At 37.7% G+C, this 24,327-nt stretch overlaps 1 long non-coding RNA gene across 2 annotated transcripts in view; it reads left to right on the top strand.

Annotated features, from left to right (window-relative positions):
- The window catches only part of LOC139084813 (uncharacterized), a 77,931-nt gene that overhangs the window by 27,960 nt on the left and 25,644 nt on the right, over positions 1 to 24,327 (top strand). The window contains exon 3 of one of the 2 annotated variants that reach the window (XR_011542591.1): positions 13,631 to 13,791. The exons of the other annotated variant lie outside the window; for it this stretch is intronic. This is a non-coding gene — a long non-coding RNA (uncharacterized lncRNA). The remainder of the gene's footprint in view (positions 1 to 13,630; positions 13,792 to 24,327) is intronic. 2 annotated transcript variants of the gene reach the window in all.

Genomic DNA, 24,327 nt, shown 5'->3' on the forward strand with positions numbered 1-24,327 from the left:
GCTAGTGGTATAGTAATTCAGCCTGAGTCTGAAGACCTGAGAACCAGGAGCACTAATGTCCCAGGGCAGGAAAAGATGGATGTCCCAGCTCAAGCAGGGAGGAAATTTGCTCTTCCTCCACCTTTTGCTCTATTCAGGCCCTCGATGAACAGGGTGATGCCCGCCTGCTTTGGTGAGGGCTTCTTCCTTACTCAGTCTACCCACTCAAGTACTAATCTCTTCTGGAAACACTGTCAGACACACCAGAAGCAGTGTTTTACCACCTATCTATCTGGGCATCCCTTAGCCCAGTCAATGCGACACAGAAAATTAACCATTACAGGCTCCAATTAGTTAACCATATTTCAAAAAAGCAAAACCACAGCAAACAAACAAAATCCTACTTGCTCCCTAATGATGAAAACTAATAGTTTAGGAAGCCTCCTGCCTCTATTATTGCACCAAGTCTCAGGCTTACGTGGCTTAAAAATTTTTTCATGATCTTAAAAAAACCTCAAACTTCTCAGTACGACGCTGAACTCTTAGGTAAGTAAATACAAGGAAGGAAAAATAGCATGTTAATCTTTTTTTTTTAGTGGAGAAACTGAGGCAAAGAAGGCTATCTAATGCATGGCTAGCTGCATTTAAAGAAAAGTCAAACTGCTAACTCCCATCCTCTGCTGAAAATACACCGACGTCTAAGCCACACTCACACTCAGTTTTCCTTCAGAACTTTCTTACTCCTTCTACCATGTTTTTGACTTTTTGAAACCTCAAGTCCCTTCTTCTATCCTTGGACTCATCTGAAGGCGACCCTTGTTAAAGATAAAGTTCGGGAGCCACTGTCTTTGTTTATGGGTCCTCTTGTCTTCCTTTCACTGGATTTCACTGATAATCATAGCGATATCCTCACTCCCTTCCACTTCTTGCACATTCCTCCCATCTACCCAACCAATCTGTCCCTCCAGGTGAACCTTCTTCCACTGTCGTGCTCTGCTCTTTGTTTTAGGAACACAGCTAGAGAAAACTATATGACCAATTGGACTGGCGTTAATACAGACTCCAGCCAGGCCTTCCACAGAGCTCAGAAACCTTCCTACTTGTTCTCGGTCAGCTTGTTGTCTTTTTCCCCACAGCAGCTATTTTTAAAATGTACTGCTTTCTTTAGGAATTCTCTCTCTTTTCATTCTTCTCATTCTCAGCCAGCAATGTGTTCAAAGTCTTTCCTTCTTCAAAAGAAAATAGAGACCATCATCAGAAAGGCATTCTCTCTGTTCTATTCCTGTCTCCCTTAAAAATTGCCCACAGCAGATCCTGTCTTATTTCTTAGGAAGAGGTATGTCCTTATCTTAGCATGGTTCCTCCACCTCTATCCTGCGTCTCATTCCCTTCCTCTTTTGTGTCTTTTGTTTCTCTTGTCTACTGACTCCTTTTCCTCTTGATGTAAAAATGTCCACAACCTAAGAAGAAATAACTGCCTTCACTTTCACTCTCTCATTCTTTCCTGTCACTGCTTTCTTCCACTTCCTCAATTCCGTTTGATTCCTTCATCTACCATAATCTAGCTTCTGCCTCCAGTGCAGTTATTCTTATTTTTATTTGAAAACTACTGAACAACCTCAAAAAGTAAAAGTTACCCATAATTTCAACACTTAAAAAAACGTAAAATAAGAAATGATTGTTTCCCTCTCCGTTCATCTAATACTGCAGAAATGGATTGATTATATTAAAAATATTAACACTTTGTCTCTCTTTTATTCTGTTTTTACATTGTTTATGGTCTCATTTTCTTTAGAGAAACTTCTGATTTTTATGTGGCCAGTACTTTGTTTTTTTTCTTTATGGCTGCTGAGTTTCTTATCTTGTTTAGGAAGATCTACATCTCAAGGTTATGAAAATGTTTTACTATTTAAAATATATTTTTTCATTTTTTTTTCTCATTTACAGTTGTGCATTGCTTAACGATGGGGGTACGTTCTGAGAAATGCATTGTTAGGTAATTTTGCTGTTGTGCGAACATCAGAGTGTACTTACACAAACCTAGATGGTATAGCATCCTACACATCTAGGCTGTATGGTGGTAATCTTATCAGATCACCACAGTATATATGGTTTGTCATTGATGGAAATGTCCTTATGTGGTGCATGACTGTACTTCCTTATGCCTGAAGTTTATTTTAGGATTTAACACTATTTTCTTCTATGTGGATAGCTCCTTGTCCCAACTCCAATTTTTAAAAAAAGAATACATCTTTTCCCACTGAACTGAAGTGCTGTTTTTATTAAATGTTAAATTTCTGAATGTACTTCAATTTGTTCTGTAGTCTGTTCCACTGATCTACTTTCCCGAGCTGTTACAGTACCATAATTACGTTTATACAAGCCTTATGGTAGCTTTAATATCTGGCAGGTTAATCCTTCATCACTATTCTTTTTCAAAATTTTCTGAGAAAATTTTTGTACATTTATTCTTCCTGGTGAATTTGAGAAATATTTTATCTAGTTCCAACCTCTACTTACCAAAAACAAAAACAAAATCAAGTTTTGGGATTCTAATTGATATTACATTAAATTTTTGCATTTGCTTAAGAATGATGGGTTTTAAAAAAATTTAATTGAGGTCATAATAGTTTATAACATTGTGAAATTTCAGTTGTATGTTATTATTTGTCAGTCACCATATAAATGTGCCCCTTTATCCCTTATGCCCATCTCCCAATTCCCCTTCCCTCCGGTAACCACTAATCGGTTCTCTTTGTGCATGTGTTAGTTTATCTTCCACAAATGAGTGAAATCATACGGTGTTTGTCTTTCTCTGACTGGCTTATTTTACTTAACATAATACCATCCAGGTCCATCCACGTCATTGCAAATGAGACAATTTTGCCTTTTTTTATGGCTGAGTAGTATTCTTTATCCATTCATCAGTCAATGGGCACTTCAGTTGCTTCCACTTCTTGGCTATCATGAATAATGCTGCAATGAACATAAGGGTGCATAAGTCTCTTTGAATTGTTGATTTCAAGTCCTTTGCATAAATATCCAGTAGTGGGATAGCTGGGTCGTATGCTATTTCTGTTTTCAATTTTTTGAGAAATCTCCATACTGTTTTCCACAGTGGCTGCACCAGTTTACATTCCTACCAGCAGTGGATGAGGGTTCTCTTTTCACCACACCCTCTCCAACATTTATCCTTTTTTGTCTTGGTGATTATAGCCATTCTAACAGGTGTAACATGATATCTTAGTATAGTTTTGATTTGCATTTCCCTGATGATTAGTGATGTTGAACATCTTTTCATGAGCCTATTGGCCACCTGTATATCTTCTTTGGAAAAATGTCTGTTCACATCCTTTGCCCATTTTTTGATCAGATTGTTTGTTTTTTTCTCGTTGAGTTGTATGCATTCTTTAAATATTTTGGAGATTAACCCCTTATTGGATATGTGATTTGCAAATATTTTCTCCCAGTTGGTGGGTTGTCTTTTCATTTTGTTCCTGGTTTTCTTTACCTTCCAGAAGCTCTTTGGTGTGATGAAGTCCCACTTGTTTACTTTTTCTTTTGTTTCCCTTGCCCAAGTAGACATGATATTCAAAAAGATCCTTCTAAGACCGATGTCAAAGAGTGTACTGCCTATATTTTCTTCTGGGAATTTTATGGTTTTAGGTCTTATCTTCAAGTCTTTGATCCATTTTGAGTTAATTTTTGTGTATGGCAAAAGATAATGGTCTACTTTCATTCTTATGCATGTGGCTGTCCGGTTTTCCCAGCACCATTTATTGAAGAGACTTTCCTTTCTCCATTGTATGTTCTTGGCTCCTTTGTTGAAGATTAGCTATCCGTAGATGAGTGGTTTTATTTCTGAGCTTTTAATACTGTTCCATTGATCTGTGTGTCTGTTTTTGTACTAGTACCATGCTGTTTTGATTACTATAGCTTTGTAGCATATTTTGAAGTCAGGGATTGTGATGCCTCTAGCTTTGTCCTTTTTTATCAGGATTGCTTTAGCTATTTGGGGCTTTTTGTTGCCCCATGTAAATTTTAGGATTCTTTGTTCTTTTTCCGTGAAGAATGTCATTGGGATTTTATTTGGGATTGAATTGAATCTGTAGTTTGCTTTAGGGAGTATGGACATTATAACTATATTTGTTCATCCAATCCATGTGCATGGAATATTTTTCCATTTCTTTATGTCATCATCAATTTCTTTCAATAATGTCTTGTAGTTTTCATTGTATAGGTCTTTCACTTCCTTGGTTAAATTTATTCCTAGATATTTTATTATTTTTGTTGTGATTGTACATGGGATTGTGTTCTTGAGTTCTCTTTCTGTTAGTTCATTATTAAAGTATAGAAATGCAACTGATTTTTGTAAGTTGACTTTGTACCCTGAAACTTTGCTGTAGTTGTTGATTATTTCTAATAGTTTTCCAATGGATTCTTTGGGATTTTCTATATATAAAATCATGTCATCTGCAAACAGTGAGAATTTCAGTTCTTCATTGTCTATTTAGATTCCTTTTATTTCTTTTTTTTTTTTCTCACAAGAGCCTTTTTTAATGCACATTTATTTAGCATGGTTTTTTTAATTGCAGTAACATTGGATTATAACATTATATAACTTTCAGGTGTACCTTGCAATATATTTCGAATTCTGTGTAGGTTACATCATGTTCACCACCCAAAGACTAATTATAATCCACCACCACACATTTGTGCGTAATCATCCTTTCACCCTCCTCTCTCCCCGCTTCCCCTCTGGTAACCACCAGTCCAATCTCTGTTGCTATGTGTTTGTTTGACATTGTCTTTATCTTCTACTTATGAATTAGATCATATGGTATTTGACTTTCTCCCTCTGACTTATTTCACTTGGCATAATACTCTCAAGGTCCATCCATGTTGTTACAAATGGCTAGATTTCATAATTTTTGTGGCTGAGTAGTATTCCATTGTGTATATATATCACATGTTCTTTATCCATTCATCCCTTGATGGATACCTAGGTTGCTTCCAAGTCTTGGCTTTTGTGAATAATGCTGTGATGGACGTAGGGGTGCATGTATCTTTATGCATTTGTGTTTTCATGTTCTTTGGGTAAATACCCAGCAGGGGAATAGCTGGACCATATGGTAGATCTATTCTTAAATTTCTCAGGATACTCCATACTGCTTTCCATAGTGACTGCACCAGTTTGCACTCCCACCAGCAGTGCACAAGTGTTCCCTTCTCTCCACATTCTCTCCAACACTTGTTGTTTCCTGTCTTGTTAATTATAGCCATTCTGACCAGAGTGAGGTGATATCTCATTGTAGTTTTGATTTTCATTTCCCTGATAGCTAATGATGTTGAGCATCTTTTCATGTGCCTGTTGGCCATCCGTATATCTTCTTTGGAGAAATCTCTGTTCAGATCTTTTGCCCATTTTTAATTGGGTTGTTGTTTTTTTTGTTGTTGAGATGTATGAGTTCTTTGTATATTTTGGATATTAACTGCTTATCTATATATGGTTTGCAAATATCTTCTCCCAATTGTTGGGTTTTCTTTTCGTTTTGTTGATGGTTTCCTTTGCTGTGCAGAAGCTTTTTAGTTTGATGTAGTCCTATTTCTTCATTTTTTTCTTTTGTTTTGCTTCCTTGGTCAGACATGGTACTTAAAATATACTACTGAGACCAATGTCAAAGAATGTACTGCCCATGCTTTCTTCTAGAAGTTTCATGGTTTCAGCTTCCATATTCAAGTCTTTAATCCATTTTGAGTTGATTTTTGTGCATGGTGTAAGATAATACTTTCATTCTTTTGCATATGGCTGTCCAGTTTTCCCAACACAATTTATTGAAGAGACTCTCCTTTCTCCATCGTATCCTTTTGACTCCCCTGTTGAAAATTAGCTGTCCATAAATGTGTGGGTTTATTTCCATTCTCTCGATTCTGTCCCATTTATCTTTGTGTCTGTTTTTTTTGCCAGTACCATGAAGTTTTGGTTACTATAGCTTTGTAGTAGCTTTTGAAGTCAGAGAGTGTGATACCTCCAGCTTTATTCCTTTTCCTCAGGATTCATTTGGGTATTGGTGGTGTTTTGTTGTTCCATATAACTTTTAGGATTCTTTGTTCTATTTCTCTGAAAAATGTTGTTGGAACTTTGATAGGGATTGCATTGAACCTATGGATTGCTTTAGGAAGTATGGACATTTTAACTATGTTAATTCTTCCAATCCAAGAGCATGGAATATCTTTCCATTTCTTTGTGTCTTCTTCAATTTCTTTCAACAATGTTTGTTTTTTCCTTAAGATTGGCACCAGAGCTAATAGCTGTTGCCAAGCTTTTTTTCTGCTTTTTCTCCTCAAATCCCTCCAATACATAGTTGTATATTCTAGTTGTGGATTCTTCTAGTCGTGGTTCAGCAATGTTTTATAGTTTTTGGTGTACAGCTCTTTCACCCTTTTGCTTAAGTTTATTCCTAGGTATTTTATTCTTTTTGTTGCAATTGTAAATGGGATTGTATTCTTAATTTTTTTCTGCTACTTTGTTGTTAGTGTATAGAAATGCAACTGATTTTTGTGTTGATTTTGTGTCCTGAGACTTGACCATATTCATTTATTATTTCTAAAAGTTTTTTAGTGGATTCTTTAGGGTTTTTTATATATAAAATCATGTCATCTGCAAATAGTGACAGTTTCACTTCTTTTCCAATTTGGATCTCTTTTTTTCCCTTTTCTTGCCTGATTGCTCTGGCTAGGACTTCCAATACTATGTTTAATAAGAGTGGTGAAAGTTGTCATCCTTGTCTGCTTCCTATTCTTAGAGGGATAGCTTTCAGTTTTTCTCCATTGAGAATGATATTAGCTTTGGGTTTGTCATATATGGCCATTATGAGGTTGAGGTATTTTCTTCTATACCCATTTTATTTAGAGTTTTTATCATAAACGGATGCTGTATCTTGTCAAATGCTTTCTCTGCATCTATTGAGATGATCATGTGACTTTTATTCTTCATTTTGTTAACGTGGTGTATCATGTTGATTGATTTGTGGATGTTGAACCGTCCCTGTGTCCCTGGAATAAAACCCACTTGATCATGATGTATGATCTTTGATTTTCTAGTATTTTGTTGAGGATTTTTGCATCAATGTTCATCAGTGATATAAGCCTGTAATTTTCTTTTTTTGTGTTGTCCTAGTCTGGTTTTGGTATCATGGTAGTGTTTGCTTTGTAGAATGAGGTAAGAAGCCTCTCTTCCTCTTCAATTTTTTGGAACAGTTTGAGAAGGATAGGTATTAAATCTTCTTTGAATGTTTGGTGGAATTCTCCAGAGAAGCCATCTGGTCCTGGGCTTTTATTTTGGGGGAGATTTTTGATTACTGTTTCGATCTCCTTACAGGTCTATTCAGATTCTCTATTTCTTTTTGATTCAGTTTTGGAAGGTTGTGTGAGTCTAAGGAATTATCTGTTTCTTCTGGATTGTCCAATTTCTTGGCATTTAGTTTTTCATAGTATTATCTTATAATCATTTTATTTCTATGGAATCTGTTGTAATTTCTCCTCTTTTATTTCTAATTTTATTTATTTTAGACTTCTCTCTTTTTTTCTTAGTGAGTCTGGTAAGGGCTTGTCAATGTTGTTTATCTTCTCAAAGAAACAGCTCTTGGTTTCATTGATCCTTTCTATTGTTTTTTTGTTTTAATTTCATTTATTTCTGCTCTAAATTGTTATTGTTTCCCTCCTTCTGCTGACTTTGGGCTTTGTTTGTTTTTCTTTTTCTAATTCTGTTAGGTGTAGTTTAAGATTACTTATTTGAGATTTTTCTTGTTTGTTAAGGTGGGCCTGTATTGCTATGAATTTCCCTCTTAGGACTGCTTTTGCTGCATCCCATATGAGTGGATATGCTGTATTTTCATTTTAATTTGTCTCCAGATATTTTTTTATTTCTCCTGTAATTTCTTCACTGATCCATTGGTTGTTCAGTAGCATGTTGTTTAGTCTCCACATATTTGTCACTTTCCCAGCTTTTTTCTTGTAGTTGATTTCTATTTTCATAGCATTATGGTCAGAAAAGATGCTTAATATGATTTCAATCTTCTTAAATTTATTGAGGCTTGCCTTGTTTCCCAATGTATGATCTTTTCTTGAAAGTGTTCCATATGCACTTGAGAAGAATGTGTATTCTGCTGTTTGTGGATGGAGTGTTCTATACGTGTACACACACACACACACACACATATATACATATCTGTCTATCTATCTATCTATCTATCTATCTATCTATCTATCTAAGTCCATCTGGTCTAGTTTTTCATTTAAATTGCCTATTTCCTTCTTGATTTTCTGTCTGGATGATCTATCCATTGATGTAACTGGGATGTTAAGGTCCCCTACTATTATTGTGTTGTTGTTAATATTTCCTTTTAGGTCTGTGAATAGTTACTTTATGTACTTTGATGTGCTTGTGTTGGGTACATATATATTTATAAGTGTTACGTCTTCTTGGTAGAGTGTCCCTTTTATCATTATATACTGCCCATCTGTCTCTCATTGCTTTTTTTATCTAGAAGTCTACTTTGTCTGATATAAGTATGCAGCACCAGCTTTCTTTTGTTTGCCATTAGCTTGGAGTATCATTTTCCATCCTTTCACTCTGAGCCTGTGTTTATCTTTAGAGAACAGATTTGTTTCCTGGAGGCAACACATTGTTGGCCATCCAGCCACTCTGTGTCTTTTGATTGGAGAATTCAATCTATTTACATCCATTTAGGATGATGGATATATGAGGGCTTAATGCTGACATTTTGTCATTTTTTCACTCATTTTTTCTGGGTGTTCTGTATTTCTCTTGTTTCTTGTCTCATGTATTTCAGGCTACCAATTCAGTTTGGTTGTTTTCTATGATAGTTTTCTCAGTTTTTTCCTTATTTATCATTTGTGTCTCTGTTCTGATTATTTGTTTAGTGTTTACTATGAGGTTTGTATGAAAAAATCTCATGGATGAGATAGTCCATTTTCTGATAGCCTCTTATTTCCCTAGTCTAAGCCAATTCCATCCCTTGCCTCTTCCTTTTCTAAGTTGTTGTTGTCACATCTTATTCCATCTTGTGTTGTGAGTTTGTAGCTAAAATGACAGGATTATATTTATTTTAGATGTTTTCCTTCCTTTTATATTTAATGTTATAATTAAGTGTTTGCTAACATGTCCTGATAGAGAGCTGCATTTTTTTTTATTTTGTCTGCCTATTTATCTCCTTGCTCAAGGCTTTGTAAAACCTTTCTTTTTTTCTTTTTTCAGGTATGAGGGCCTTCTTGATCATTTCGTATATGGGGGCGGTGTCTTGTGGCAATGAACTCCCTCAGCTTTTGTTTCTCTGAGAAAGTTTTTATTTCTCCATCGTATCTGAAGGATATTTTCACTGGATGGGGTATTCTTGGCTGAAAGTTTTTGTCTTTCATAATTTTGAATGTATCATTCCACTCTCTCCTAACCTGTAAGGTTTCTGCTGGGAAATCTGCAGAAAGCCTGATAAGGGTTCCTATGTAAGTTATTTTCTTTTGCCTTGCTGCCCTTAATATTTTTTCTTTGTCCTTTACTTTTGCCAGTTTTACTACTATATTCCTTGGAGAAGGTCTTTTTACATTGATATAATTAGGAACTCTATTAGCTTCTTTTATTTGTATTTCCAGTTCCTTCCCCAGGTTTGAAAAGTTCTCAGCTATTGTTTCTTTGAAAAAGCTTTCTGCTCCATTCTCCCTCTGTTCTCCCTCTTGAATACCTATACTCCTTATGTTCCATTTCCTAATTGAGTCGAATATTTGTTGGAGAATTTCTTCTTTTCTTTTTAGTCTTAGTTCTCTCTACTCCTCCATCTGAAGCATTTGAATATTTCTGTCCTCCAGACTGCTAATTCTGTCCTCCATAACATCAGCTCTGTTACTCAGGGAGCCCAGATTGTTCTTTATTTCATTCATTGCGTCTTTCATCTCCAACATTTTGGACTGATTTTTTGTTATAGTTTCAATCTCTTTTGTGAAGAATTCCCTCTTTTCATTGATTTTGTTCCTGATTTCATCATATTGTCTATCTGAATTTTCTTTTAACTCATTGAGTATTTTTATGCCAGCTATTTTGAATTCTCTGTCATTTAGATTGTACATTTCTTTGCCTTCAGGATTGATTTCTGGGTGCTTGTCATTTTCCTTCTGGTCTCCAGTATTAATGAATTTCTTCATACTGTTCAACAGCATGGATTTTTGCCTTTGCATAGTGATAGTATCTGGTCACAGATTCCACCTGCCATCACTAGGGGGACAGTTAGGAGCTGTGTATTCTGAGCCTGCCGTGATCCATGGTGTCTGTGCCTGTCCTTTGTAATCTATGCTGACAGGGCCCAGCTCTGAAAGCTGGCTTGCTTGTTCACAGCTGCTGCCTTTCTAATATATGCATGGGTGCTCTGGTTGACTGGCTGAGCTGGACTGCTGGGTTAGGGGAGGAGCACTTTGTTTCATGTGCATGATTCCAGGGCTGTTCTCTCTTTGCCCTTGCTATCTGCCCTCCTGGAGTGCTGGCTTGATGAAGACACCCCCTCGACAGCTTAGCCTCTTCTGTGTGGAGCTTTCCCATGGGCTGTGAGGGAACTTGGAGAGTCAAGGCTTTCTTGCAGAGAGCCACCCCTCCCGCCTCTTTTCTTGGGGCGGTGTGCTGTCCTGCTCCCTGGGTCACAGCTTAGGAGGGAGAGGAGATCCTCCACTTCCTCCTGGGTGGTCCAGCACCTCCACCATCAGATATATGGCTGCGTGGGTCTCTCAGATGTCGTTTGTGTTGTGTGAATGTCTTCTGTTGGTTTATGAATGTCCTTTTCATTGTATCTTAGGGGGGAGAGTCTAAGGGGAGAACTCATTCCACCATGATGCTGACGTCACTCTGAGAATGATAGACTCTTTAATGCTATTAATTCTTTCCATGTTTACATTCCAGTATGCGAATGCATTTCTTCATTTTGAAAATATTCTATATTTTCAATAGGTCTTATTTGTTTACTGTTAAATGTATTTCTTGGTTTTGTCATTATTTTGAATAGGTTCTAACTCTAACCCCTCCCCATTTTCTTTTTGGACTTATCAGTGCTAATATAGAAATAACTTAATAAATTTTATATATTTATCTTAAATGTAGCCAACTTACTAAATTCTCTAATTACTATCAACAGCTTTTCATTTGACTCTTTTGTATTTTCCAGGCATATGCTAAATCCTCTGCAAATAATTATTTTTATCCCTTCTTCCAATATTTATTGATTTCTTTAATATATTAGCATGTTTGGAAACTATTCTTATTTTTTTGAGGTTTCTTTTTTTAAGCTCAGGAATATCTGTTCCAATATCTCAAAATTTTTTAGCATATATTTATGTAATCGCATATTTTTCTCTTTTAATTTTTTAATGTAATAAATTATACTAATATATTTCTTAAAATCGGAACATCTTGATTTTCTGGAATAAACTTTATTTAGTTATAGAATATAACTGTTTAATACGTTACTAGATTTGATTTGTTAATATCTGGTTTCAGATTTTGATTTTTTTAAAATTATAAATGTTCCTGTTTTCTGTATTGAAATATCTTTATAAAGTTCTGGCATTAGTATTATGATAGAATTTTTAAAGGAATTAGGAAGGCTTCTGTTTTTTCCCACCAAACTCCAAAATAGGACAACATGGGAATGATTGTTCTTTCAGTTTAGAGATAACTTACCTGGAAACCTTCTGAGTCTCATGCCATTTTTAGTGGTAGAGCCTTGTATATATATTTTAAAATTCTATAGATGTTGGATTGCTTAGGTTTTCTACTTGTCATTGAGTCAATTTTGGGAATTTGTATCTTGATAGAACATCATCTGTTTTCTTTAGATTTTAAATCTTCAGATTTTAAAGTTTGTTGGCAGAATAAAAGCGGTAGATACCATTTGTCAGTGAGTTGTGATTATAGAAGACATTTTATGAGTAGAAAATATTTCCATATAGAAACTAGAGTAGTTTTTAAAAATATAAATTGGATCCTTTTTCTCATCTGGTAACCTTTATTGACTTTTTATTTTATTTATTACACATAAAATAAAATCCAACCTCCTGAGCATGGCCCGCAGGGTGTGTGTGAAGATCTGACCTCTGTTGGCCTCTCCGGCCTCATCTGTGTCTCCCATACTCCAGTCACAAGGGCCTTCTCTGTGTTCCACCAACACAAGCTTTTAACCCCTTTACGACCTTTAGACCCACTCTCTCTTTTTCCTCTGGTTGTCAGGAATAAATAGAATGCTTTGTTGGAGAATAACAACGGGGATCATAATTTAGATAGGTCCCTTTGAGGAGGTAACGTTTGAGTTATCACCTGTAAGATGGGCAGAACCCAACTATGTAAAGGTGAGAGGAAGGCTGGCCCCATGGCGGAGTGGTTAAGTTCGTGCGCTCTGCTTCAGTGACCCAGGATTTCGCCAGTTTGGATTCTGGGGACAAACATGGCACCACTTGTCAGGCCATGCTGAGGTGGCACAACCAGAAGGACCTACGACTAGAATACACAACTACTTACTAGGGGGCCTTGGGGAGAAGAAGAAGAAGGAAATAAAAGAAGATTGGCAACAGATGTTAGCTCAGGTGTCAATCTTTAAAAAAAAAAAACAACTCATTTAAAGGTGAGAGGAAAAACAAAGGCTTTCCAAATTATGATTCTCCATTGTTTGTTTCTAGGAAGGCACGCATGTTCTTCAATTTCCTTTATAGTACTTATCACATTATGTGATTATTTATTTACTTATTTACGTGATTATTCGTCTCCTCACTAAATTGTAAGTTCCATGAAGGCAAGAGCTCTGTCTTATTTACAAATGAATGAATTAAACATTATGTTTTCTATTTAAGTGGAATGATGTGGTGAATAACTGAGCAATAATGGAGAGAACTATGTAAATGCTTAGTAATCTCTTATCTGGAAATGAATAAGGTACTGTATTCCAGCCCCTGGCGACAGGTCACGTTTTTCCAAGTTTTCAGGTAGTAGCCAGAAATGGGCCATGGGTCTCTTTCAGGAGACTGAATAGAAGGTGCAAGCTTCAGTGCCATGCTCCTCTGGTGGTGGGTATAGCCAAGCATTCACTAAGAGTTTGACATCCCCACATAGAAATACATTTGTAAACTCTTCATTGTTTTCTTGTATCATTATTTAACTTTTCATTTTGTTTCCCAATTAGACTGTGAGTTTCTCCAATGTAGAGATTCTCTGTTACATGTTTTGGCTTTCTTCACAGTGCTCAGAACCAAGTCGTCGTAGACAGAACACTGTATTTGAAGCCAGATGGCCCATGTTGAAAGGCAGCTCCACTATTAGTCATGTGACTTCAGGCAATTTGGACTCCTTGGTCTTCAACTTCTCATCTACAAGTGGGGATAATACTTATCCTATTAGATTTTCATAACGAACAAGTGAGATAACATTCATGAAATATTTTGGTAAAGAATAAAATACATAAAAGCTGCCATTATTATGTCCTTCATAAATAACTTTTTATTATTATTGGTGTAATTTAAACATTGCCTGTGCAATGAAAGCATGGTATAGAATGTAGTGCAAATTACATTTTTTAGCCATGGGGTTAAATTTTATTTTCAGATGTAATAATCCTGCGGCCAGCTACAATATGCCATTCTTCTGCACCTTGGTCAGTGGGACAGATCCCTGGGCTCCTCCAGGGGAGAAGGAGGAGAAAACTTCTTTCCCACTTGGGACATGGTTACGGCTGGGTTTTGCAGCTCTCACTATCTCCCCGGCAGGTAGGTTGGGTTCAAATCCTGGTACTGTTTATCTATGTGTTGTTTCTAAGCACAGTCATCACAACAGCCAGCTCAACATTTCAGGAAGTCACAGTAGTGTAAATTTAATGCAGTTATGAGGCCTTACTTAAAGATGGATCCAACAATAACACTTGTCTTGACGTAATGAAGAAAAATTCCATCCTTTCCAAGATACAATTGAGAGTAGGAATGAGGTGCTATAAAGAGATAAGGAGGACTATAAAGAGAAAACCAGTTGGGACAAAATGGGTAGAAATTAACAATTTTACAGCACTTATGATGTGCCAGGCACTATTCTAAGCACTTCACAAATATTGATTCATTTAATCCTTAGCAACTCTATGAGGTTGTTATTTTTATTTTCATTTTATAGATGAGGAAACTGAGGCAATGAGTGGTTAAGTATGCAGTCACTGGGATAATGAGGATTCAAATCCAGACAGTGTGTTCAGGCTCCACGCTTTTAACTTCGATTCAGTGAAAAACATCCTAAACAAGATTGTTTGCAGATGGGAAAGCAGGCACATGCTGGCTTTCCACAAATCCCGCAGCTACAGATTGATTTTTATGTATTAATAATGCTTTCATTTCAAAGAAATGCACAAACATTAAATTAATTGATTAGATTAGATAACTGGAAAGTATTTCTTCATGAATTATGAGGGAACAAGTAACCACCTACTCCATACATCGTGTATTGCTTAATGATGGGGATACATTCTGAGAAATGCGTCATTAGGCGATTTTGTCATTGTGTAAATATCATAGAGTGTACTTACACAAACTTAGATGGTATAGGCTACTACACACCTAGGCTATATGGTACCAATCTTATGTGACCACCGTCGTATATGCAGTTTGTTGTTGACCGAAACATTGTTCTGTGGGTATGGCTGTATTTGATCCGCAGCAGAGTCAGAGGAACAGGAAGGCCTCTGGAATATGAGTGTAAGTATTTATGAATTTTTCATGATTAGACTTGAGCTTCTTAGTCTCTATCTTACTATGGGTTCTGTAGAAACTTAAGTGAGAAAAGAAAATATGGTACCAGGCAGTAAAATCTTGGGCTCAATGATTGATTTGTGGGTGGGTTCTGTTGGTCTATCAGTTCCCTGATCCCATGTATGTAGGTGAAGCAGTCACATAGAAGTGATTATCAAATTGACAATAGTGCAAGTAGAGACTTCCACAATGTCTGATGGCTTCAGTTGATGTCAGCTTGGGACTGTGTCAAGCTTTGTGGCAGCCCTGTGAGGGCAGCCTGGCCTGACAATCTGGATCAAAGTGGGCAGATCCTGTGGATTCTTCCCAATTCTATCCATATCTCCCGGATGGCACTGCAGACTTGACCAGGAACACCACATCTGTTAGTTTGCTGCCAACATCATGTTCAGGATGGATTCAAGAGGAGGTAGAGAAGGTAATTTCCTCTACATCATGAATTGAATACTATAGAGTCATTCTTTGCCTCAAAATGTCTCCCTCCTGGGTGATGTGGTGTGATGGGAAGAACAGACCTGTGCTCACCACTGCGAACTGCTGTGACTTTGGATGAGGTTTTTAACCTTGTTGCATTAGTTAAGGACTCGGGTTGCAAGTAATACAAACCCAATTGAAAAAGCAAAAAAAAAAAAAAAAAAAAAAAAATTGTTTGAAGCATATTGTGAAAGGTTAATGTGGAAGATTAATGGAGAGATCAGGGTCACACTGAGTCCAGCTCCTGAATCCCATTTTGTTAGCCCATTTAGATCAGACCTTTCAGGTGCTGCATCTCCATTAACTTTCACAAAGGGGATGATCAGCAGATGTTTTTGGTGGGGGCGAGCTTTTGACAGACTGTAGAAGGAGGAGGGAATTCTGTGGCAAAAACATTTCCTATCTTAAAGCTGATTATGAATTGAGTGACAGTCATGAATGCGGGTAGAGATGGAAATCTTTGATCCATTTTGAGTTAAATTTTGTATAAGGTGTGAGGTTAGGTCAAGGTTCTTTTTTTTTTTTTTGCCTATGGATGTCCAGTTGCTCCAGCATCATTTGTTGAAATGGCTGTCCTTTCTCCATCGAATTGCATTTTCACCTTTGTCAGAAATTAGTTGAGCAATGTGTGTAAGTCTATTTCTGGGTTCTCTATTCTGTTTCATTGATCTGGGCGTGTGTCCCTCTGCAGGTATCACACTGTCCTGATTGCTGTAACTATACAGTACGTCTTAACATCAGAAAGACTAATTCTGAATAATCCGCATTATTCTTTTTAAAAATTGTTTTGGCTGATCTGGGTCCTTCGCCTTTTTATATAAATTTTAGAATAAGCTTGTCTGTGTCTACAAAATACCGTGCTGGGGTTTTGAAGAGAACTGTGTTAAGCCTCTACATCACTTTGGGGAGAACTGACATCTTTATTATGTTGAGTCTTCCGGTCTATGAACTCTCCAATTATCCTGGTCTTTGATTTCTTTCATTATATTTTGTAATTAAATCATGCAGATCATGAACGCCTTTTGTTACACTTATACCTAAGCATTTCATTTTCTTTAGAGCAATTTTAAATGGTATTGTATTTTTAATTTGGTTTCCATATGTCCATTGTTGTATAAAGAAATGCAGTTGATTTTATGTTGCTCTTGTAAGCTGCAACTGGCTGAACTTAGCTTTAGGAAGTTTTTAAAAAAAATTTTCTATTGTGGTAAAACACATATAATATGAGATCTACCCTCTTAAGAAAATTCTAAGTGTACAGTACAGTATTGTTGACTGTTAGCACAATGTTGTACAGCAGATCTCTAGAACTTTTCATCTTGAAAGACTGAAACCTCATACCCACTGAATGGCAACACCCCATTTCCCCCTTCCCCAGACTCTGGCAACCACAATTCTACTCTGTGTTTCTGAGTTTGACTACTTTAGAGACCTCATATAACTGGAATTGTGCAGTATTTGTCCTTCTTTGAGTGGCTTATTTAACGTTGCATAATGTTCATCCATACTGTAGTATATGACAAGATTTCCTTCTTTTTACTTCTTTTTAATACTGAGTAGTATTCCATTGTATGTATACACCACATTTTCTTTATCCATTCATCTGTCAATGCACATTTAGATTATTTCCACCTTTTGGCTATTGTGAATTATTTTGCAATGAACGTGGAAGTGCAAATGTCTCTTTGAGATCCTGATTTCAGTTCTTTTGCATAAATACCCAGAGGTGGGATTGCTGGATCACATGGTAGTTCAATTTTTAACTTTTTGAGGAACATTCATACTGTTTTTCATAGCAGCTGCACCGTTTTGCATTCCCACTAACATTGTAACAAGGGTTTCAATTTCTACACATCTTCGCCAGGAGGTTTTGCTTTTTTTTGATTTGTTTTTGTTTTTTGTAAGTGCCTTGGGATTTTCTACATAGAAAATCATGTCCTCTACAAAATAGGGACAGTTCAATCATATTGGATAAAATTTTTAAACATACTGAAAATGTGAAAGAATATTATAGTAAATACCTGAATATGCACATCAACACTCAAATTGTTAATATATTTGAATGTGTGTATATACATACATACACACACATACATATATTGATTGGACATCATGACACTTCACCTACAAATACTTCATCACGTAAGTATTAATTACAGTCATATGTTAATATGTATTAATCGTAGTCATATTCTATAGTTGTATATTCTACTATGTAACTTTATTTCTACAGTCTCACCTCAGGAAATTAACAACTCCCTAATAACAACTAATATCTAATCCACATTGAAATTTACTCAATTTTCCCCAAGATGTCTTTTATTATTTCTTTTAAACTAGGACCCCATGAAGTTTCATGCATTGCTTTTGGTTAGTATGTCTCTTTAGTCTCTTATTTTAGAACAATCTCGCTAACTTTTTTCCCTGTGACACTGACTTTTTGAAGAAACTAGGTCAGTTGTCTTATAAGACATTCCAATTTCTGGATTTGCCTTGTTGCTTCCTCGTGTTATTTTTGTTTGTTTGCTTTGAGTCTTGTTCCTTTATCTTTTTTATTTCCTGTGAGCTGGAAATTAGGTCTAAAGATTGATCGGCTTTAGGATAAACACGTTTTGCAAGAGTGTGTCGTAAGTGATGCTTTGTGCTGTATGTTGCCCCATGTCAGGAGGAATAGAAGAGCCAATTGTCCCACCCTTAGCGAGGCTTAGCTTGAGTACTTGGTTAAGGTGCTGGATCTTGCCATTGTAAAGGTGCATCTTTCTCTTAGCAGTTAGCAAGTAGTCTGTATGAATGACACATAAATATTCAGAAATGCTTTGATGGAAGCCAGTTGGTTCTTTCCAGAGAAAGATGCTCTATATCTCTAATAAGATCATGTCCCTTTTAGGAACCTATGAGGATGAATCTCCACCTTGGGGTAGAAATACATGAGGCTTGCAAAAAGATTACTGACCTTTAAGGAATGGAAAATGTGTCTCCGGCCTACTGGAAGAGGAGATTTAATGGATATTTTACATGAGACTGGCTTTATGACTCAATTCAAATGTCTTAGTTAAGAAATACTCTAGGGAAAACTTTGAGAGAAGAGAGTGGGAAAAGTCTGAACTTCAAGCTGTGATCCCTAGAGCAGAAAGCTCCCCTAGTTTTGCTCTGCGGTGGGAGCAGATAGTCAGCTAATTAAGCAGGAGCAAAGACCTAGCAAGAGAGGCTTCTTTTGAAGGCTGCTTATTGAGGGAGTGTGATTTTATACAGGGTTTTCTAAAAGAGGCTTTGAAGAGCATAATGTTGGTTTGAAAGTGAAGAAAGCTGTCCTCTTGTCCATTTCAAGTGTCAGGGTGCCCTGTCTCTAGCGATTCATTTGGGACTTTTCTCAGCATTGTGACAGTTCCTGAGAGCAGCCAGGTGCGATGCTCTGGAGCAAAGGGGATGGATAACCTAGGACTTCTCATCTTCAGCCAGACCTCCAACGTGCTGCTGGACAGTCGAGCCAGAGGTGCCAGGCCAGTCAGTTGCTGCCCCAACATCATGCCCATGGACAGCCGTATGAATAAGCAGAATAGGTGAACTGAGTAGCATAGGGTAGTTCCTTGGTTCAGCATGTCTCCCCCCTGGTAATGTGGTGTGATGGAAAAACAGCCCCCCGGATTTGGAGAAGGATATATCTGGTTTCACTACTTACTAATGATGTGATCTTGGGGAAATTATTGTTACTATTATTGCTGTCTTTTACGCTTACTTTGGGCCAGTTATTGTTTTATTTAATCTTCACAACCACCATGGGAGAGAGTTGCTATTAATATCCCCATTTTACAGATGAGGAAACTGAGGCACTGAGAAGTATGTGTGCGGGTACTATGGATCAGGTGTGAAATATGTCACAAAGAGCTGGCCTAGGGATCCCACCTAGGAGGGCTTCCTGCCACAGGCAAGGAGATCTCACAGGAAAGAGGATAGAGGCGTACAGACAGATAAGGAGGAGGTGAAGAAGCTGTTAGCAACATGCCGGAGGAGAGAAATTGATTTCTTCAACCTAATAGCAATTCTGATGGAGGAGAGGGGTCGCCAAGGAAACAGCAAAAGTGCACCATGAAGGAAACATACAGTTGTTAACACTCTGCAGACTCAGAGAGTACCAACGCCAGACAATGCTGGTACCTGTCAGGTACAATCTTTTCTGCCCCTTCCCAACAGTGGTACATTCCCTTGGCCATACTCCACTTCTGGAGAGGGCAGGAACCACAGTGAGTAAACTGGCAGGGAGCACGAGAAGCACCCAGGAAGGCACCCAGAGAAGGTGACCAGGTCCTTCTTTCCCATTGCAGGCTCCCAGCCTGAAGCAGTCCACGCTGGGGAAGTGAAAGAAGCATGAACTCTAAGTAAAGATTGGAGTTTGATTTTTGACTGTTATATGGGACTACTTAAATTATTGAAATGAGTTGGTTTTGTGGATAAAAGTGAGAGTAAGACTTTTTTTTTGTATTTTTGTTATCCGAGAGGGTCTAGAAAAGTCAATAGACCTGCTCTCGGTTTATCTAAGGGGCAGAAGAGAAGAGAATCAGCCTCACAGAGTGGGTTTGAATGAGCATTGGAAGAAAATGATAAAGTTCTTCTCTTTTTTCACTCCTTGAAGTCCCTTCTTGCAGCATCACACAAATTCTGTGAGGAATAAAAAACTACGCTGGTGGATTTCAAACCACCAGTATAGCTGAGGAATATTTCTCCAAAATAAGTTTTGCTCAGAATAGTACAGATTTGAAGCAAATAAAAGCAGGCCTTCTCTTCACTTATCTAAAGCCATTCCCACACAATTCAACCAAAGCAGCTCTGCCTGTCTGTGCTTTATGTCTTCAGCGTTGAAGAGCAAAGTTATTGATGGCAATGATGATTCTACTGGAAACGAACACAAACCCCCTGCTTCCTCAGCAAACCCATTGGCTGGGCTGTTATAATGGCTTCTTAAACATGTCTCTAGGGACTTTGGGACCAAGACACCTACTAGGCTTCTTTGCTCTTGATTTTAGCCACCTTCTTTTCGTGGTGAATAGATGAATATTTGTTTGAGCTCTCTGAGGCAGCCCATTTCACTCTTGGGTGCAGCTGACTACAGGGAAGTTCTTACTTAATTGAGCTAAGTGATAACCCTCTCTCTCACCTTCTGGCAGAAGAGATCCTGGGTTTTTCAAATGCAGAGGCCTTTTGCTTTTCCTTTTCTTCTAGTTGTGCCTCTTATGGTTTGAGGGAGCTAAGTTTTCATGCTTCTGGCTATTACTCCTGCAGTCCTGAGGGTCGTCATGGTGCACAGTATCAGGCACGGTGATTCCTCAGATAGAGAGAAAAGTACCTTCACAGACTTAGAAAAATACCCTCAAACACAATCTGAGGAAATGAGGACTCTGGGTTTTACTGCACGCCCCCACCCCACCCCATGTTGGAGGACATGATAGAAAGTGAAGTGGGACATTGCGGTGGGTTTTTTTCTTTTATCGACTGTGTCGAGGTGGAGATCGATGCATTAAAGATACATGGTCTGAAAACTTCTTAGGTAAATAAACTCCTTATTTAGTTTAATCTCTGAGGCTTCTGTGTTTACAGGTCTTTGTATTCTTTGGATAAAAGTTCCTCAGATTTATGTTGAGGGATCCTGAATTGGGTCCGTTCTCAGCGCATCATTTTTCTGAAAGGTCCAAGTATGGCATTACTTCACCCTACAGCCCCCACAAGGTCTGGGCAATGTTCTTGGAAACAGAAGGATGATCTCACTCAGTTGGAAGAAGGGTCACATCGTAAAGTAATGGTCCTTCTCTCTCTCAGGCCACTGCATACTGCTAACATATATTGCTTCTTGACCTTTTGGCTAAGATCCCATGTAGAACAGCTAAAATGTTAGCTTCCTCTCAGCTTTACCACTCTCGAGGCTGTAATTTCTGACAGCTGGAAGAGATCTTGTGCTTTGTGGGGGCCCAGAAGAGCCCCTTTGTGATAGCTGTTTGTCCAAAAAGGCTGGATCATAGACTATCCAGTCCAATAAACCACGTAATGCTCGTATTCTCACTGCGACGTTTGCTGATATTTGCCTGGCTGGCGTTGTCCAGCCTGGGCTCGAGTACCACCAGCGAAGGGCAGGGGACTCGGGGGCAGCCCATTCCATCTTTATCTTACTATTTGGCTGACTACAAAAAGTTCTTGCTTCTTTTGCACTGAAATCTCCCTCCCTAAAACTTGTGCTCATTGATTCTAGCTCTTCCCCTATGGGTCTATGCATAGTAAGTCGAACCCCTTTTTAACTATTTGAAGATAGCTTCTGTTTGTCCCCCAAGTGTTGTCGGTAGGCTAAATAACCTAGTCCCTTGAACACATCTTCTTGGAATTTGTATTCAGGCTCTTTTACCAAGCATATCCCAAATATACTCTAATACGTGTACCCAGAAAATTCAGTACTGAGTTAGCCACTTTCTCATCCTCAATATTATTTATTTATGAAAGCATCATAAAGAACCACTGGATTTCTTTCAGAATCATATCACACTGTTGAAACATAGTGAGTTTATTGTTAATCAAAAAACCTAAGTCTCTTACATACTTACTGCACTAAACTTGTACAGGTGATTTTTGAACCCATGTGTAGGATCTTATAATTTTTGGTCTAATTTTATTTGTTAGATTTGGTCTGTTGTTCTAGCCTCTCTACTCTTCCTGAATTTTGATTCTTTTATCAACAATATTTTCTGTCTTTCTTGGATTTTTATCATCTACAAATTTGTTGAATCTACCTTCCACATTTGCATCTTACTGATGTTAGCAGGGCAGAGCTAAGGACAGAGGGCAAGTGAAAATGGAAATCACAGTCCAATAATGAAGTAATCATACTATTCACTCTCATAATAATGAGTTATGGCTCTAACCAGTAGAGCAAGCCCTTGAATAGTGAACCTGGTGTGGTGGGAGAGATCAATAACGTCTCAGTAACCTATACTCCTTATCATGTGGCTTCTTAATTTAGAAAAGGAGTAAGAAATTAAAGGCGGACTTTAAAGCAAAAGTAAAAAACACCTGTTGGTGTATAAAATTTTTGGAAAGATAGCCCAAGATTTCATTTGAGGCTCTGGTCAGTTCCCGAAACCTCAATCATTTTATTTAAAAACCTAAACCAAAACCAAACAAAAACCTTAGTGCAGAATAGATTATACTTTTCAAAGTTGAGTTTCTAGATCATCTGGTTCAGTTAATTGGTGACTAAAGATGTGGTTTTGTTTAAACAACCCCATATGTAGGCTTTCAACCCCTCCCCTTAAAAGTAATTTCCATAATTTTTAACAGTGACAGAAACATGTACTTGAAAGATGAAATGGAACTCAATTCCAGTTGGTAAATTCTGACTGAATAAAGAGAAAGAGTGGGCCTAGGAGATACACTTGAAGGATGAGTTGAATTTTCCAATTAGGAATGGATACAGCATGACTTTCCATGTTAAAGATTTCCAGGTAAGTTCAAGAGGCAAATAACTGAAGCTGAATTCCATAAGGAAGTAATAACTCCCTTTCTGATTAATGACTGTCTGTAGGCAACACTGCCAGGACAGACAAATTGCTGCACTACATTCCAACTTTTAAAAAACTCTGTTCATCAAATGGATACTTAAACCTTCTTTAACTTAGCCTAATTAAAGAGATGCACGCCAGTATGAATAATCAGTAATGGGATCATTGTAGTTTATTTTCCTTTTGTTTATGCAGTGTCATAGCTACATTTTTGGCTATGTTTTATGATGTTATGACCTGGACTGCAAACAAATTCCTAGTTAAATTGTTTATAAAATAATTTTGGAGTCTAGTTTGTTTTAACTTCCGATCTTCTTCTGCTACATGTGCACACACATACACACCACACACACACATACCATTTATCTCTCTCAGATAGTCACAAACAGCTTTTTTCAGCACAAATATTGTAATGATAATTTATTTGTAGCTGAACATTGTATTTGTGAAGCACAATCTGTCCTCGAAGGTTTTTCGCTTTTGAGGCTTGGGCGGTCAGTGTGACATAGAGATGGGTCCAAATCATCCTTACCCCTAAACACGCCCTCTGCTTTAACCGCCATGTTAAACCAACTGAACCCGGTGCAGATCTCCAAATGTGTTACGATATATCCTCCTCTAAAGCCGTGCATATGCTCTTCCCTTTCACTGGAACGTCCCTTTTTTCTGACTCAATAATTCTTACCCATCAACCCATCTTACCCTGAGGCTGAGTGCTCTTCAGGAAGTTTTCCCTGGTTCCTAGCACTTACTCAAATGCTCTTGTGCTTATCTTTTACATAGCAGGCATCACACTGTACTGTAAATGTGAATTTCCTTCTATGTCTTTTATTAACATTGTGTACCTGTAGGTTATGTCATATATATTAGGTGCTACTACTGTCTGAGACATAATAGTTGCCCAACAAATATAATAAAGATTCTTTTTAAAGTAGGGAGCCTTCCTTACTGTCTAGAGTAGAATAGGTGCTTGTGTTGTATATCCTCACAGATCACTGACTTTTTCCTTTGCAAAACTTATCATATTTGTGGCTAGTTTGATGTCTGCTTCTCCTCTAGATTGTAAGCTCCATGAGGGCAGGTGCATGCCTTTTTTCCATTGTCCTATTCTTGTTCCTGGCACAGTGCCCAGCACAGGGTGTTTGCTCAGTAAGTACTTAAGTGAATGGCCAATCGAATGAGTGGATCTCTGTGAGAGAAACTAATGTGGGGCGTGGTGCCCTTAGGTTTTAGTTTAATGTCAGGGGAGGCAAAGGGGAAGTGTTCTAGGAAAAGAATGAGAATGTAAGAGGGCTTTTGAAAACTAACTCGAATACTAAAGGACAGCATGAGGAGAAGGCAGCAGGGGTGAAGATGGAGCAGGGGAGGACAGGGCCCTGATGAAAGGAGAGTAGCATGAGGAGAAGTGTTTATACCCTAAGTTGTGACTGTGGGTCACTGTGATGAAGGCCACAGGGAAGTGGGAGGCAGGCCGAGTGGAGGTGATTGGGGTTTACCTAAC

This window comes from Equus przewalskii, chromosome 7 (assembly GCF_037783145.1).
Source record: "Equus przewalskii isolate Varuska chromosome 7, EquPr2, whole genome shotgun sequence".
NCBI lineage: Eukaryota > Metazoa > Chordata > Mammalia > Perissodactyla > Equidae > Equus > Equus przewalskii.